The sequence below is a fragment of the Leuresthes tenuis genome, unplaced genomic scaffold (assembly GCF_036924035.1).
Source record: "Leuresthes tenuis unplaced genomic scaffold, fLeuTen1.0.hap1 SCAF_75, whole genome shotgun sequence".
Classification (NCBI taxonomy): domain Eukaryota; kingdom Metazoa; phylum Chordata; class Actinopteri; order Atheriniformes; family Atherinopsidae; genus Leuresthes; species Leuresthes tenuis.
In genome coordinates, this window is record NW_027325429.1 from 170,460 (window position 1) to 180,946 (window position 10,487).

At 42.2% G+C, this 10,487-nt stretch overlaps 1 non-coding gene across 1 annotated transcript; it reads right to left on the bottom strand.

Annotated features, from left to right (window-relative positions):
• Positions 1-2,989: 2,989 nt before the first annotated feature.
• Positions 2,990-3,103, bottom strand: LOC140286175 (U5 spliceosomal RNA). The gene has a single exon (XR_011911055.1). It is a non-coding gene; the product is annotated as a U5 spliceosomal RNA (small nuclear RNA).
• Positions 3,104-10,487: the final 7,384 nt, after the last annotated feature.

A 10,487-nucleotide genomic window follows, 5' to 3' on the forward strand; every position in this document is an offset into this window, starting at 1 on the left:
TCTGCTCTTGTGAAAAAGCAAACAGCGGTGCAGGATGGAAGTTTCAGGGAGCCCAAGATGAAACTTTCTTTTAATCTGCTGAGAAAAGAGAGTGAATGCGAAGTAGACTTTAACACGGCTCTGGGAGCGAGCCGAGTGCGGGCTAACCGGGAGAATTGCTTGAAAGAAACGCGACACCGAATGAGTGGTCAGAACAAAGCCTCAATACGGTGTTCCCGTGGTGTTTGTGGCTGCCTTGTCTTTTGCACAGAGTAAAAGACAAGGCAGCCATCAAATAGGGCCCGATTGTTCCTACTTGGTCAGCCGAGGAGCAGGGGGGGGGGGCAAGCGTCTCAACCAAGCAAAGCTCACCAAGTAGGAACAATCGGGCCCTATTCGATGGCTGCAACACCTGAAAGAGATATTGATGCGAGACCCGATCAAATGCTTTTTCAAAGTCTAAATTTAAGATGACAAGCCGGGTGTTTCTGTCTCTAGCGTAATCAATGATGTCTCGAATCAGTACGAGGCTGTCGTTGAGTTGTCTCCCTGAGATGGCACAAGCTTGGTCTGGGTGAATTACCTCCTCTAAAACAGAGGACATCCGTGTCGCTAAAACCTTGCTAAAAAGTTTACAGTCAAAGTTTAAAAGTGTGATGTGCCTCCAATTCTTTAGGTCAGTCTTATCATTTTTTTATAAAGTAGAGTCACTATTCCCACTCTAAAACTGTCAGGCAGTCGGTCGAGTTTTTCAAAATCTTTAAAAACATCTAAAACGTCTGATGATAAAAGGTCCCAATAGGTCAGATAGAATTCTGCAGGAAGCCCGTCTAAACCTGGAGCTCGACTTCTCTTAAAACCTGTTAGGCATTTTTTTAACTCTAAAGCAGTAAAATCCTGTGTCAAGTGTGCATTCTCTTTTACGGTTTTGTCAACGAATTTTAAAATTTCTGTCGATGTTTCCAAGTGCACTGGTTTCTCTTTGTACATGTTATTATAAAAGGTATGTACAGTTTCAATCATCTCTTGTGTGGATTTTGTTAAAAACCCATCTTCTCTTTTTAGATTTTGAATACACTCCTTTTTATTTATAACTTTCTTTCTTTTTCACCTTCCTCAATTTCCTGCTCCCTGCTTCTTACAAAAATTCCTTTACTCTTTATTTCTGCTAAAACTGACATTTCCTTTTTGACATCTTTGATTTCTTCTTTAAAGTCTATGCCACACTGATTTAGTTTAAAGTAGCGCTGTAAGCGTTTATGTAGTCCCATCATACATCGATTCTCTTTCCTTTTTTTACGTTTACCTTGCTGTTTAAAAAAAGTCTGGGCCGTTTCCTTCACCATTTCCCACCATTGTGCATGTGTTTCGTAGAGGTCTTGAAGGGTATGCCACTCTTTATAACATTCCCTGTACTGACTGACTATGATTTCATCCTCCAACAGGGAACAGTTGAGTTTCCACAGACCACTTCCTACCGTCACACCAGAAGGGGGTGAAAGGGTGCAGGAGAGCATAAGGTGGTCTGAAAAGAAAACAGGGGTTAATCTAACATCAGTGGGTGGGCAATCTCTAGTAAAGAAATAATCAATGCGAGAGGCTCTGGTGCCATCATGACTAAACCAGGTGAAGCCCTCCTCTCTGGGATGCATGGTTTTAAAACAGTCAGTAAGCTTAAAATCCCTGCATATGCCCTGAAGTAAAATCGAAGTCTTATCCACTTTAAAATCTACCCCTGCTCTTTTTCTATCTTTCCTGCTCAAGATACAGTTAAAATCCCCTCCTACAACTAAAGGTACTTGCCCTAGCATGTAAAGCTGTATATCTTCTAAAAGGTCATACCTTTAATTTTTTCCATTGAAACCATAAATATTGAAGAGGTTAAAGTCTTGCCCCATAAAATTCAAGTGTGCTAAAAGTGCCCATCCGTCTCTCACCACTGTGCTACCTTTCACCAGAACATGCGGATTTTTAATTAGAATGGCCACACCATCATTTTTATTTTGATTTGAGCCACTCCATATCGATAAATGGGGCCACATTTCCTCCCATTGTCTATGGTTTTTTAAAAAAGGTAGTCCACATTCTTGTATTAAAAACACATCTGATTTTATGGAGTCTAAGAAGAATAAAATACTCTGGGCTCTTGTCTTCGATTTCACACTTCTCACATTTAGTGTTGAGAAGGTGAGAACCATTAAAAGCATAAAGGAAAGTAGGTATGTCATTTTCGTTTTTCTAAGTTATCAAAACAAATTACACACTCAGGTTATTTCTTGGGAAACTAGCTCTTCCTTCATTTCTTTAGGTGAAAAGTGAGTAGGGTGATCTATATTTCCTTTTCGGACTCTCGGTGTTGGCCTCTGACGCAATGTTGCATTTAACTGAATTCTCACAGACTTCAACACTGAGTGGTGAGGCCTCTACAGGCCCCTCCCCTTTTTGCTCCTCACTTCCAATCCAAGCTTTTGGCGGGAAGTTTGAATTTATTGGGTCAACCTCTTCACTTTGTTCACCAACTGCCACCTTTGGTCCTTCTCTTTGTTGGCTTGACTGTGGCTTTACCGTCTTTAATTTGTTGGCAAAAGATTTAGGGCAATCTCTGAAGAGGTGATTTAATTCTCCACAGAGATTACATTTCCTGCCATTTGGACACTCTCCAAAAGTTTGCCCAATTTCTCTGCTCTTCCCACATAACACCTTGGTACAAGCCTCAACCAGGTGCCCATGCTCACCACACTTGCGGCAGAACTTGGGCTGCCCCTGGTAGTGGATGTAACCTCGGTTTTCAAGGTGGCCAGAGTGTCGCCCACCCGCTGCACTGAGCACTCTTCAGCCCTTTTAAATGGTATAACTTTGCACTCCCGCATGCTCCAGCAAGCACCATTCAAGCAACAACTTTGCACTCCAGCTTCGAACATCGGCACAGTCGCAACAAGTAAGGCGACTCTACGCAGAGAAGTCACTCTGCACAGTAACAAGATTTCTTTTGCACAGACAGAAAGGGCTTCACCCGCAAAGGTAAAGCCTGCCAAAAATAGAAACAACTCATTAGTGCTGCTCTCCACAGAAATCTTTAGTAAAAGGCGAAAGACTTGTACGTTATGAAGAGAAACCAGAGTACGATTATCCGTCACTGCGGGAGCAGGGCATCAGGCTAGTTGGCATAGCCACCTTCCCCATGGTGAGCTTTGCTTGGTTGAGACGCTTGCTCCCCCCCCTTGCTCCTCGGCTGACCAAGTAGGAACAATCGGGCCCTATTCGATGGCTGCCTTGTCTTTTACTCTGTGCAAAAGACAAGGCAGCAACAAAAACACCACGAGAATCCCGTATTGAGGCTTTGTTCTGACCGCTCATTCGGGGTCGCGTTTCTTTCAAGCAATTCTCCTGGTTAGCCCACACTCGGCTCGCTCCCATAGCCGTGTTAAAGTCTACTTCGCATTCACTCTCTTTTCTCAGCAGACTCTTGGGATTTTATCTATAAAATGAATTCCTTCACTCAAACTATGTGAAAACTGCTTTGTCCTTAATATTTACCATGTCTAGAAAGATTTAAACAAAATGAAACAACGTTGTACTTTGCAGTAAAAGAAAGAGCAAATCTAAAGTTTCAGGAATCCGAGAATAAGCTTACTTTCATGAGTTCTTCACGATTTCGGATTTTGCTATAAAATGAATTCCATCACTCAAACTAAATTAAAACTGCTAAACCGCTAATCTGTTATATGTAAGGCAGATGTCAAATTCACCGAAATAGCATCAAAGGGTATTCGGCCAATCGAGCTGTAGCAGCTTCGGTAAAAGAGTATAAGTTGAAGAGTTTGTGAATAAAGGTGTGCGCACACATAGTGTGCTGTACGAAAATAGGCAGGGAGCAATGCCGGCTGGGGTATATGTTCTTGTATGTTGTCTGACTGATTGATTTGAATGTGTTGTGTAAGTGTCCTGTTGAATGTTACATGTTTGGGCTTTGACACGCTTCACTGTGGTTGTTAACTGTGTGGTGTGTCCTGAAATGTTATATGTTTGGGCTGTGTGACATGCTTAATGCTTGTCAGTAGCTACCCACTTATTCATATATAGCAACTGACAACATAAGAAGTCCGGACATACTTTGATAGTAGTTGTAGAAGTATCCTTATTGATAATAGATCACTAATTCATAGTGATAGAACAGTAGATGAACAGGTGCTTGCACATGTCTCACGAAAATAAAATGGGTGCATCATTGCTGATGGCAGAGCAATACTGCCAAACTTATGAGTTCTTGTGGCAAACTTGATTCAGTGTCTTGACGTGTATACGCTGTTTCGCTGACTTGATTGTCACAAGAAACAAAGTGTGTTTGATAAGATCCGACCATTTTATTACGGGAGGATCAGTATGTATGGATTCTGATGTGACTGATAAACCCATTCGTATCTTAAGCATAATCTAATACATGAGACAACGCCCTGGCACACGATAAAAAAAAAAAGAGAGAGAGCGGTTTTGTGTCCCCACAGTCCATAATGTAGAAAAGAGAGAAAAAAGCCTTTCTGATTTGGTGTGTGTGCTCATAGTGGAGAGTGTAGAGAAAAGAAAGCCGTTTTGGTGTCACGGGTGTTGTGACTTACACACACACATTTCTAAATTGAGAAAGGAAATTATTTTAGAGGAAGCACTAGAGTTTAGATCCCACATTTGTTGATAGGCATTCATTTATTTCTTCACTTCTGATGAAGTTTCAACAATAAACAACAAACTTTGTATTAAAAAAAAGGTGCGAATGCCTAACAATACATTATCAAAAGCAGGTGTGAATGTCAGATCATAATTTGTAAAAAGCTGATGAGAAAGGGTGAGAATGCCCGACTATACACCATCAAATGCGGGAGCGGAGGTGTTCGGCTCTGAGTAGGTGTGAATGTCCGACCATAATTGCTGAAGAATGTGTTAGAAAAGGTAAGAATGCTGGACCATACATCATCAAAAGCGGGAGAGGTGGTGTTCGGCTGCAAAAAGGTGTGACTGTTCGACTAAAGTTTGTAAAAAGTGGGTAAGACAAGGTGCGAATGCCTGACAATGTATGATCAAAAGCGGGAGCGGAGGTGTTCAGCTGCAAGAAGGTCTACATGTCCATCAATAATTGCTAGAAAACATGAAAGAAACTTTTCGAAAATCAAACCGCACATGATCATAAGTGGGATAGGAGGTGTTCAGCTGCAAGGTGTGAATGTCCACCCTTAATTCCTGAAAAATGGGCAAAAAAAAGGTGTGAATGCCCAACCATACATCATCAAAAGCAGGAGTGGAAGTGTTCGGCTACAAGAAGGTGTGAACGTCCAACCAAAATATGTAAAAAGAAGTTAAGAAAAGGTTCGAATATCCAACCAAACATAATCAAAAGCGGGAGCAGAGCTGTTCGACTGCAAGTAGGTGTGAATGTCAGATCATAATTTGCAAAAAGCTAATGAGAAAGGGTGAGAATGGCCGACTATACACCATCAAATGCGGGAGCGGAGTTGTTCGGCTGTGAGTAGGTGTGAATCTCCGACCATAATTGCTGAAAAATGTGTTAGAAAAGGTAAGAATGCCGGTCCATACATCATCAAAAGCGAGAGAGGTTGTGTTCGGCTGCAAGTAGGTGTGAATGTCCAGCCATAATTACTCACAAACGGGTAAGAAAAGGTAGTATTGCCAGACCATATATGATCAAAACAGGGAGCGGAGGTGGTTCAGCTGCAAGAAGGTTTGAATGTCCGACTAAAGTTCAAATATATTAACAAAAGCGGGAGGAGAGGTCTTCGGATGAGAGTGGTTGAAAATTTCCGACCATAATGTATAAAATGCGGTGAAAAAAAGGTGTGATAGAACACTAAAAGGTGGAGCGGAAGTGTTCGGCTGCAAGAAGGTGTGAATGTCCGACTATATTTGGTTAAAAGCAGGTGAAGCAAGGTCTGAATGCCCAACCTTACATCATCAAAAGCGAGATCAGAGGTGATTGGCTGCAAGAAGGCCATAGTTTGCCAAAAGCGGATAAGGTGCGAATGTCCGACTAAATATCAACAAAATTTGGGGCGGAGGTCTTCGGATGCAAGTGGGTGTGAATGTCCGACTATATTTGGTGAAAAGCAGGTGAAGCAAGGTCTGAATGCCCAACCTTACATCATCAAAAGCGAGATCAGAGGTGTTTGGCTGCAAGAAGGCCATAGTTTGCCAAAAGCGGGTAAGGTGCGAATGACCGACTAAATATCAACAAAAGTGGAGGCGGAGGTCTTCGGAAGCAAGTGGGTGTGAATATCCCACCATACAAGTATGGTGGAGAGGAAGCTGTGAATGGCCGACCATAGTAAAAGGCGGGTGAGAGAAGGTGCGAATGTCAAACCATACATAATCAAAACAGGGAGCGGAGGTGTTCTGCTGTAAGAAGGTGTGAATGTCCAACCATAGTTGGTAAAAAGCGGGTAAGAAAAGGTTAAAATACCCGACTGTACACTATCAATAGCGGGAGCGGAGTTGTTCGGCTACTAAAAGGTGTGAAATCCGACCATGGTTTGTAAAAAGCGGGTAAGAAAAGGTGCGAATGCCCGACAATGTATGATCAAAAGAGGGAGTGGAGGTTTTCGGCTGCAAGAAGGTCTGAATGTCCAACCATAATTTGTAAAAACCGGGGTAGAAAAGGCTCGAAAGCCCGACTATACACCATCAAAAGTGGGAGCGGAGGTGTTCAGCTGCAAGACGGTCTGAATGTCCATCAATAATTGCTAGAAAACATGAAAGAAAATTTTCGAATATCAAACTGCACATGATCATAAGCGGGAGAGGAGGTGTTCAGCTGCAAGAAGGTGTGAATGTCTACCCATAATTACTGAAAAATGGGTAAGAAAAGGTGCGAATGACTAACCATACATCATCAAAAGAGGGAGCGGAGGTGTTCCGCTGTAAGACGGTGTGAATGTCCGACCATAGATGGTAAAAAGCGGGTAAGAAAAGGTTAAATTACCCGACTGTACACAATCAAAAGAGGGAGCGGAGTTGTTCAGCTAAGAGAAGGTGTGAAAGTCCGACCTTGGTTTGTAAAAAGCGGGTAAGAAAAGGTTCGTATGCCCGAATATACACCATCAAAAGCGGAAGCGGAGGTGTTCGGCTACAAGATATTGTGAACGTCCAACCAAAGTTTGTAAAAAGCAGTTAAGAAAAGGTTCGAATATCTAACCAAACATAATCAAAAGCGGGAGCAGAGCTGTTCGACTGGAAGTAGGTGTGAATGTCAGATTATAATTTGCAAAAAGCTGATGAGAAAGGGTGAGAATGCCCGACTATACACCATCAAATGCGGTAGCGGAGTTGTTCGGCTGTGAGTAGGTGTGAATCTCCAACCATAATTGCTGAAAAATGTGTTAGAAAAGGTAAAAATGCCGGTCTATACATAATCAAAATTGGGAAAGGTGGTGTTCAGCTGCAAGAAGGTCTAAATGTCCATCAATAATTGCTAGAAAACATGAAAGAAAATTTTCGAAAATCAAACCGCACATGATCATAAGTGGGAGAGGAGGTGTTCAGCTGCAAGAAGGTGTGAATGTCCACCCATAATACCTGAAAAATGGGTAAAAAAAAGGTGCGAATGCCCAACCATACATCATCAAAAGCAGGAGTGCATGTGTTCGGCTACAAGAAGGTGTGAACGTCCAACCAAAGTTTGTAAAAAGCAGTTAAGAAAAGGTTCGAATATCCAACCATACATAATCAAAAGCGGGAGCAGAGCTGTTCGACTGCAAGTAGGTGTGAATGTCAGATCATAATTTGCAAAAAGCTGATGAGAAAGGGTGAGAATGCCCGACTATACACCATCAAATGCGGTAGCGGAGTTGTTCGGCTGTGAGTAGGTGTGAATCTCCAACCATAATTGCTGAAAAATGTGTTAGAAAAGGTAAAAATGCCGGTCCATACATCATCAAAATCGGGAGAGGTGGTGTTCAGCTGCAAGAAGGTCTAAATGTCCAACAATAATTGCTAGAAAACATGAAAGAAAATTTTCGAAAATCAAACCGCACATGATCATAAGTGGGAGAGGAGGTGTTCAGCTGCAAGAAGGTGTGAATGTCCACCCATAATACCTGAAAAATGGGTAAAAAAAAGGTGCGAATGCCCAACCATACATCATCAAAAGCAGGAGTGCATGTGTTCGGCTACAAGAAGGTGTGAACGTCCAACCAAAGTTTGTAAAAAGCAGTTAAGAAAAGGTTCGAATATCCAACCAAACATAATCAAAAGCGGGAGCAGAGCTGTTCGACTGCAAGTAGGTGTGAATGTCAGATCATAATTTGCAAAAAGCTGATGAGAAAGGGTGAGAATGCCCGACTATACACCATCAAATGCGGGAGCGGAGTTGTTCGGCTGTGAGTAGGTGTGAATCTCCGACCATAATTGCTGAAAAATGTGTTAGAAAAGGTAAGAATGCCGGTCCATACATCATCAAAAGCGAGAGAGGTTGTGTTCGGCTGCAAGTAGGTGTGACTGTTCGACTAAAGTTTGTAAAAAGTGGGTAAGACAAGGTGCGAATGCCTGACAATGTATGATCAAAAGCGGGAGCGGAGGTGTTCAGCTGCAAGAATGTCTACATGTCCATCAATAATTGCTAGAAAACATGAAAGAAACTTTTCGAAAATCAAACCGCACATGATCATAAGTGGGATAGGAGGTGTTCAGCTGCAAGGTGTGAATGTCCACCCATAATTCCTGAAAAATGGGCAAAAAAAAGGTGTGAATGCCCAACCATACATCATCAAAAGCAGGAGTGGAAGTGTTCGGCTACAAGAAGGTGTGAACGTCCAACCAAAATATGTAAAAAGCAGTTAAGAAAAGGTTCGAATATCCAACCAAACATAATCAAAAGCGGGAGCAGAGCTTTTCGACTGCAAGTAGGTGTGAATGTCAGATCATAATTTGCAAAAAGCTGATGAGAAAGGGTGAGAATGCCCGACTATACACCATCAAATGCGGTAGCGGAGTTGTTCGGCTGTGAGTAGGTGTGAATCTCCAACCATAATTGCTGAAAAATGTCTTAGAAAAGGTAAAAATGCCGGTCCATACATAATCAAAATTGGGAAAGGTGGTGTTCAGCTGCAAGAAGGTCTAAATGTCCATCAATAATTGCTAGAAAACATGAAAGAAAATTTTCGAAAATCAAACCGCACATGATCATAAGTGGGAGAGGAGGTGTTCAGCTGCAAGAAGGTGTGAATGTCCACCCATAATACCTGAAAAATGGGTAAAAAAAAGGTGCGAATGCCCAACCATACATCATCAAAAGCAGGAGTGCATGTGTTCGGCTACAAGAAGGTGTGAACGTCCAACCAAAGTTTGTAAAAAGCAGTTAAGAAAAGGTTCGAATATCCAACCATACATAATCAAAAGCGGGAGCAGAGCTGTTCGACTGCAAGTAGGTGTGAATGTCAGATCATAATTTGCAAAAAGCTGATGAGAAAGGGTGAGAATGCCCGACTATACACCATCAAATGCGGTAGCGGAGTTGTTCGGCTGTGAGTAGGTGTGAATCTCCAACCATAATTGCTGAAAAATGTGTTAGAAAAGGTAAAAATGCCGGTCCATACATCATCAAAATCGGGAGAGGTGGTGTTCAGCTGCAAGAAGGTCTAAATGTCCAACAATAATTGCTAGAAAACATGAAAGAAAATTTTCGAAAATCAAACCGCACATGATCATAAGTGGGAGAGGAGGTGTTCAGCTGCAAGAAGGTGTGAATGTCCACCCATAATACCTGAAAAATGGGTAAAAAAAAGGTGCGAATGCCCAACCATACATCATCAAAAGCAGGAGTGCATGTGTTCGGCTACAAGAAGGTGTGAACGTCCAACTAAAGTTTGTAAAAAGCAGTTAAGAAAAGGTTCGAATATCCAACCAAACATAATCAAAAGCGGGAGCAGAGCTGTTCGACTGCAAGTAGGTGTGAATGTCAGATCATAATTTGCAAAAAGCTGATGAGAAAGGGTGAGAATGCCCGACTATACACCATCAAATGCGGGAGCGGAGTTGTTCGGCTGTGAGTAGGTGTGAATCTCCGACCATAATTGCTGAAAAATGTGTTAGAAAAGGTAAGAATGCCGGTCCATACATCATCAAAAGCGAGAGAGGTTGTGTTCGACTGCAAGTAGGTGTGAATGTCCAGCCATAATTACTCACAAACGGGTAAGAAAAGGTAGTATTGCCAGACCATATATGATCAAAACAGGGAGCGGAGGTGGTTCAGCTGCAAGAAGTTTTGAATGTCCGACTAAAGTTCAAATATATTAACAAAAGCGGGAGGAGAGGTCTTCGGATGAGAGTGGTTGAAAATTTCCAACCATAATGTATAAAATGCGGTGAAAAAAAGGTGTGATAGAACACTAAAAGGTGGAGCGGAAGTGTTCGGCTGCAAGAAGGTGTGAATGTCCGACTATATTTGGTGAAAAGCAGGTGAAGCAAGGTCTGAATGGCCAACCTTACATCATCAAAAGCGAGATCAG